Here is a 6,422-nt window from a genome sequence, read left to right as displayed (position 1 = left end):
CCGCACAAATTCTCCCGATGTCGCCCCATACCTGATGCCCGACCCTCGCTCGCACCTCACTCCAGACGGTTTTGCGGCTTCCCAACATCGCCTCCGTCCTCTCCCCGTCCGTCGTCCAGGCCTCAGGGCGCCCTCACAGGCTCCAGCAGACGGTTTTCGCTGCGTCCTCCTCGCGCGAGTCCGTCGGCGGAAGGTGCCTCCAAGCGTCGCGAGTCCGGGGCGTCCTCCGAGCGTCGGCGGAAGGTGCCTCCGAGCGTCGCGAGTCCGTCGGCGGAAGGTCGTCGCGAGTCCGGGGCGTCCTCCTCGCGCGTCCGGGGCGGGACCGTGCCTCCGAGCGTCGCGAGTCCTGGGCGGTCTCCTCGCGCGTCCGGGCGGAACCGGCGGACCGCGCCTCCGAGCGTCTCGCCGGTCTCCGCGCGCGTCCGGGCGGGTACGCGCCTCCGCGCGTCGCGCGTCCGCGGCGAGCGGCCGGTCTCCGCGCGCGTCCGGGCGGGTACGTGCCTCCGCGCGTCGCGCGTCCGGGCAGGTCCGCTGCTTCGAGCGTCGCGCGTCCGAGCGTAGCTCGTCCGAGCCGTCGGTCTCAGGTCGTCCTCTCCCCGTTCATCGTCCAGGGCGTCTTCACAGGCCGCGCCGTCCTCTCCCCCTCAGATCCTGTCGGTAGCAGGTAGGAGGCCGAGCCACCATGCCCTCTTCGACCTTTGAGCGGGATGAGGAGCGAGCAGATCGACAAGGCGCGCCCTTTCCTCCTCCCTAGCTTGATCCCATCCTACTCTGTCCAGATCCAAGTGATTTTAACATTTATTTATACCCTAGGTACGCCCCCACATCGCTTGCTCAATCAAATGTCTGCGTGCTCATGGCTATTCGTCTTGATGTCATTGCCATCTTTAGAATGTCCTGAACCTGTTTGCGTTTGCATTTGCATTGGATGCAGGTGTATCGAAAGCAGGGGAATTCATTGCAGATGCCATATCTAGAGTAGGGAACGGGATTTGAAAAACAGAAGATGTTTTGATCTAATTGGGATCCGCTGCCTCTTGGAGTCTGAAGTGGCAGGGCACTGCGTTGGGAGTGCTGGTGTCCAAGGCAGCACTAGCATAAGCAGGAGAATGCATTAATGAAATGAGTAATCCAGGTATAATAGAGAGAAACCCGTCCTACTATTTTGATTTTGTGATGTATTAGTTCATTCTCAAGTGTAATTTTCTAGATTGTAGACCTTGGAACTACTGCTGTGTTCTTGCTTGACGAGGTGCAGCAAATTTTTTTTGCACGCTAGGTGCTCGAAATTTTTTTCATTCAAATTATTTATTTATGGAATTTATTTTTCGAGTTGCAGGCTTGATTTGTGTTGGTATTTGACTCTTTGTTTGATAGTTTCATCCCATTTTGTTAGATATTCCCTGGGATTGATGATCATAATGTTTAAAACTCTTTTTCAACTACACATTTCATTCTTTTAGCTACATATATATCTTATAATGCTTAGCTCTATTGTAGATTGCAAAATACATCTTGGTCGATTGCATTCGGAACATGACACCCCCCATGTTATTTAAATAAAATAATTTTGATTTCAACTATCTTGAAATCATTCTAAGCTTAGCAATGGGACATAAATAGCCTTTTTGAATAATAACAATAGTTTTTTGCTAGTCTGAACTTGTGTGTTTCAATTAATTTATTTTTTATTTTCTTTCAATTACAGGCTTTGCGCTATCTTAGGCAGGTTGCTCATGAAGATACCCATTCTGTAATAATTGGATGGACACAGTAGCATGCTGCTTTACACGATATTAGGTAAAAGCTGACCAGGTTGAGTTCTTGAATAGCACAGACATATTTCTGACTGTTCTTATCATGAATCTTCTTTACTTACAATTGTACTTCTTGGTTTACTTTTTTCAAAGGTTTAAAGAAGCCCTCAATGGGCTTGCTGAGGCTGGATGGCCTGTGATTGAAAGTGGAGTGGACGATATTTTTATCTCTGTTAACTCATCCCTGAATAAAGTGATCGATTGCATGAAACTTACAATAATGGATCGCTTTTAGTCAGTAGCAGTGTACTCTATGCAAATGCATCGATGCTACAGCAGGTTAGTTTCATCTTATCTCTGCTACCTCTTTTTTGGGAGTCATTTTTTGGTGCACAACTTATGACATTGGTTATTTAGTGAATATATATGATGTGGTGCTTCCTAGAGTTTCCTATTTTATAAAGGATGCAGTGCAAACCGAAGTTCATTAAAATGTTCATCTGGCTTTGGATGCTTCTACCTATAGAATATATATGCATTTTAATTAGGATTATCGCATATAAATGCAAACAATGCCTTCATTTATTTCCTGAACTTGCTGTTGCTGTAGAAACATTTGTTATCTAGCTCTTTACAGGCTTATGTTATTTCTGTACCTGATTATTTGAGGAATTATTTCTGAAGTTCCTGACAGTAGTAGGCACACCAAACTAGTATGTAGTCATAATCCATCTTGATCTGATGATTTTTCTGCAGCCTATTAGTATGCTAATCTGCAAGATAGTAGGATTCTAGGTTTTTTCCTGGCCTTGCTCAGACCTCTTTTCTTTGGCTTTCCTTTTGTGCAACTCTTTGGCCTAAGTCCAAATCACTGAGCCTATCTCACTGCACGGAGCCAACCCACGGGCGTTCCCCCTGCACCGGATCCCCGCGCTCCCACCTCGGAGTTGAGCCCTCCCCCACACGGTTCCCTCGCTCCCATCTCCTCTCTTTTATCGTATCGAGTTTTTTTTGTTCTTTCTAATTTTGAGATCGTGGGGGAGGAGACACAAGGAATCATTGTTTCTTGGTTTCTAGTACATGTTAATAGCATGCCTTTAACTTTGATAGTTAATTTGTCTTCCAATTATGTTTTTTCTATATTATTTTTCCTACCTTGATTTTGTATATGAGAACAGTTAGAGGTTGAGTTGTATATGATTTACATTTCCCCTTGGGATTCACTTTTTTTTGTTTTCCCTTATTGTCTATGTTCTGTTCATTTGTTGCTCAATATTGTTGATTATGCTTCCTCTGGTTAGACCTAATATTTTTATCATTGTTATTTATCATCTTTTCGTTCTCTTAGTTTTTTGTGTAGATCCCACTTGGGCACTAGCGCTACCACTTGTGGTGTAATATCTTTCACTTGTTGACCATCAATCCATCTATTAGATATAGATTTCCTTGGCTGATCTTCATAGTGCAGTGCCAATGGAAGCTACAATCTTGCCACCTTGGTAAGTTCAATTCCTCGTGTACTCTGTTCCTAGTTAGACCTTATGCTAGTATTGGTCATTGCGGTTAATTCTAAAAATCTTGCACTCATGTGAACAGTTCTACTGCCACCTGTTTACTAAATTGGGCTTAGTCCATTCTATGCCAATGTATACTCATGGCCTCCCTCTGTTATGTTTTCTCCATCATGTCTAATTGGATCAGGATCTTTTGGTTGTGCTTATATTCATGGCTCCATGCTATTCTGTTTCAGTTTTCTCTGCTTGCCTAATGCCTATATTTTCTTTTTTTCCACTCCACAATTGTACTTCTCATTTTTCCTTTTGCTATGCAAGATTCGAACATGGTAAACAAAGCATGTATATTGATATGATCTTGTTTTACGAGGAATCCCTGAACTTATTCAGAGGGGCTGATCAGAATTTTTTGACAGATACACTATTGTTTCATTCCCTAACATGGGGACAGTGTCTTTGGTGGATGACAGGCTCGATTCTGCTATGGTTGCAAGACACATACCTAAACATATAGTTGCAAATATTTGTGACCATGTCAGTAATATGTGTGAGGAAATCATAATAAATTATCACTGATTTTGTACAAAGGTATTTAGTTTAAATACATAATTCTTTAATCCAAAAATTAAATTCTAGACATTAGGAGCTTATCTGTGCAGTCAAGATGTGCTCTGTTGATTTCATTTCTTGTAAGCTATTATATTGTGCTTAACTTTTTAAATTCTAGACATTAGGAGCTTATCTGTGCAGTCAAGATGTGCTCTGTTGATTTCATTTCTTGTAAGCTATTATATTGTCCTTTCAATTAACACTTGAGTCATGCAAGATTTGGTATGTTGACTATGTTGTTGCATTTTCTATTCATCCAACTCATGGCAAAGGAAGCAACATTTTCCGGATACTGTGGAGCTATCTGGATGGGGTGTACGATGTATGCTGCCCAGCTTCTCGTCTCAATGCTCTTGGTTGTGAGTTCGTATCCATCTTAATTAAGCTTAAATGAAATGTGCTCACAAATTTGGTTGGACTATCAAATGTGCAGTTTCGGCTGAAGCTTTTAAACTATTGTTATTCCTCAAAATGGCCACAAATGCATTCACGTTTGCTTTTCTTTTACTACCTTGAAATTCGTTGAACCAAATATACCGTCAAATGAGAGATTCAGATTTCTGTTATCAATTTTGTTGGAAACTTCTGGTCTTCTTGTTTGAGAGTGCTGGAAGCTTTTGCTCATTGTAGTTTGTTTTAGCCTTGTGGAATATTGGCTATTACTGTCAATTGGTGGATAAATAATCTATCTTCTATTGACCACCTGTTGTATATGATGTAAAAGTAAACTAGGTAACTAAGTCTGAATCTCCAACTATAGTTGAAATAACACTGCATTGGAATTGACCATTATGTTGATATTTCAAGTTTGTAGGACAAAAAGTATTGTGCCTTTTTATTACATTATCATGTGATCATCTCTAGCCTTCCATTTGAACTCTTGCATGCATCATTGTAAATGCGGTTGCAATACCCTTTGTCAGAGTATCACAACCTAAATATAACCCTGACATTGCTAAATATTTGCAACTTTACCTGTTTTTTATCCCTTAAATGTTTTGATCCCTGGACCCATGTTGACATGTGTATAGTTGCACTAGCCTACTGTCACAGTGCTAATGCTTTAAAATATAGTGGTCAAGAGAATCGTAGATTCTCTGAGGTAGTATAAAAAAGGTTAAGATTTAAATTATATGGAGTTTTAGAAGACAGGCATGTTCTAACAGTTTCTTCATATGCTCTCATCCTTTTTTATGTAAATTTCTTTCCCATAGTTATATATGTGGTGCTATCTCTGTTGTGGTGCTATCTTTGTTCCAAATATTTCTTTAAATTATATGGAGTTTTAAAGACAGACATGTTCTAACTCTTACTTATAGCTTGATAAAATAATATAGTTGTGGTGCTATCTTTGTTCCAAATATTTCCAATACCGTAAAAATATTATATTCTGTCTTTGGTTTGGGACAGAGAAAAATTGAGAGCCTTGAGGTTCTAAGCTTACCACTATACATGAATCTTTATTTAACCTGCCTACTGATGTGTGCTCTCACCAGTTACATATTTTTTTCTAATTTTATTAGTTAGCCTTCTTCGACCAGTAGGTGATGTTGGCCTCATCGGTACTCATCAGCAACTAGTGTGCAGCTAGCACGATTTTATGATTTATCTATCTTGATTTATGTATGCACTAGCTGACATTAAAGGAACAAATTTATTATGACTACTACAAACGTGAGCATTTGTATCGCTTTTACCATGTACAACTTCCCGTTACTTGCTCTGCCACTATACTGAATTTTGATCTGTACTACCATTTACTTTTGTAAGTTTGACCTCCTCTAATGCACACATGTTCTGCTATAGTCAACCTGGGGCAAATGCACCATTCGGAGTCGGCACCATTCCTACCAATCGCATCAACCAGTTGTACATGTACTAATAAGAACTGTACGACCACTATGCAACACAGCCTGCTTGGAGTCATGCTTTGCCCCCGTTCTTTTTTATTTTTTTCAACCATCTTCCTTTCCTAGTCAATGTATCATGATCTATTAGTACATGTATTATTTCCCAATTTGACGTTATTCGTTTTTAATCACAGATATCACTGGTTCATATTGATTGCTTGTAATATATATAAAAAAACACGGGACGAAAAATAATCTGTGAAAAAACATGTCCAGTAACAATACGGAATCTCCATGCCCGCATATCTGTTCACATGAAAAACAAAAAAAAAGACCAGTTGCATATCTGTTCACGTGAAAAGTAACAGAGAAAATAGGGGCGGTTTGAAAAAAATGAAAAAAAAAGAAACAGAATATCAAAACAAAGAGATGGCATGAAAAAATGACGGAAATACTGAAAAATAGAATGAGGAAAAACCATCGACAGAAAATCTAAAAAAACGGAATGAAAAAACCAGATATGGTCCACAATGCAAAACCGGGCCACGTGAGAAGAAAGAAAAAAACTGTCTAGGGAGATGTACGGACTGTCAAAACCCGATTGGAGGGATCGGAGGTCGAGAGTGCTGTGGACATAAGGTTGGAAGCGGGAGGGGGTCGGGTACCAAATATTAATAAGTACCTAGGGTACT

At 40.8% G+C, this 6,422-nt stretch overlaps 1 long non-coding RNA gene across 5 annotated transcripts; it reads left to right on the top strand.

The window, feature by feature from the left end:
- LOC8067820 lies at positions 1 to 5,944 on the top strand. Of its 5 annotated transcripts, none has more exons than XR_002454870.1 (7): positions 1 to 193; positions 244 to 813; positions 935 to 1,135; positions 1,709 to 1,800; positions 1,911 to 2,096; positions 3,106 to 3,256; positions 3,688 to 5,942. It is a non-coding gene; the product is annotated as an uncharacterized LOC8067820 (long non-coding RNA). The 5 variants fall into 5 exon arrangements; XR_002454872.1 differs by having other exon boundaries at positions 15 to 813; positions 3,688 to 4,239; positions 5,687 to 5,944; XR_002454873.1 differs by having other exon boundaries at positions 16 to 813; positions 3,688 to 4,051; positions 4,153 to 5,942.

This window comes from Sorghum bicolor, chromosome 7 (assembly GCF_000003195.3).
Source record: "Sorghum bicolor cultivar BTx623 chromosome 7, Sorghum_bicolor_NCBIv3, whole genome shotgun sequence".
NCBI classification, from domain to species: domain Eukaryota; kingdom Viridiplantae; phylum Streptophyta; class Magnoliopsida; order Poales; family Poaceae; genus Sorghum; species Sorghum bicolor.
The sequence above is the reverse complement of the archived record's forward strand: the minus strand, read 5'-3'. Positions and strand labels throughout refer to the sequence as shown.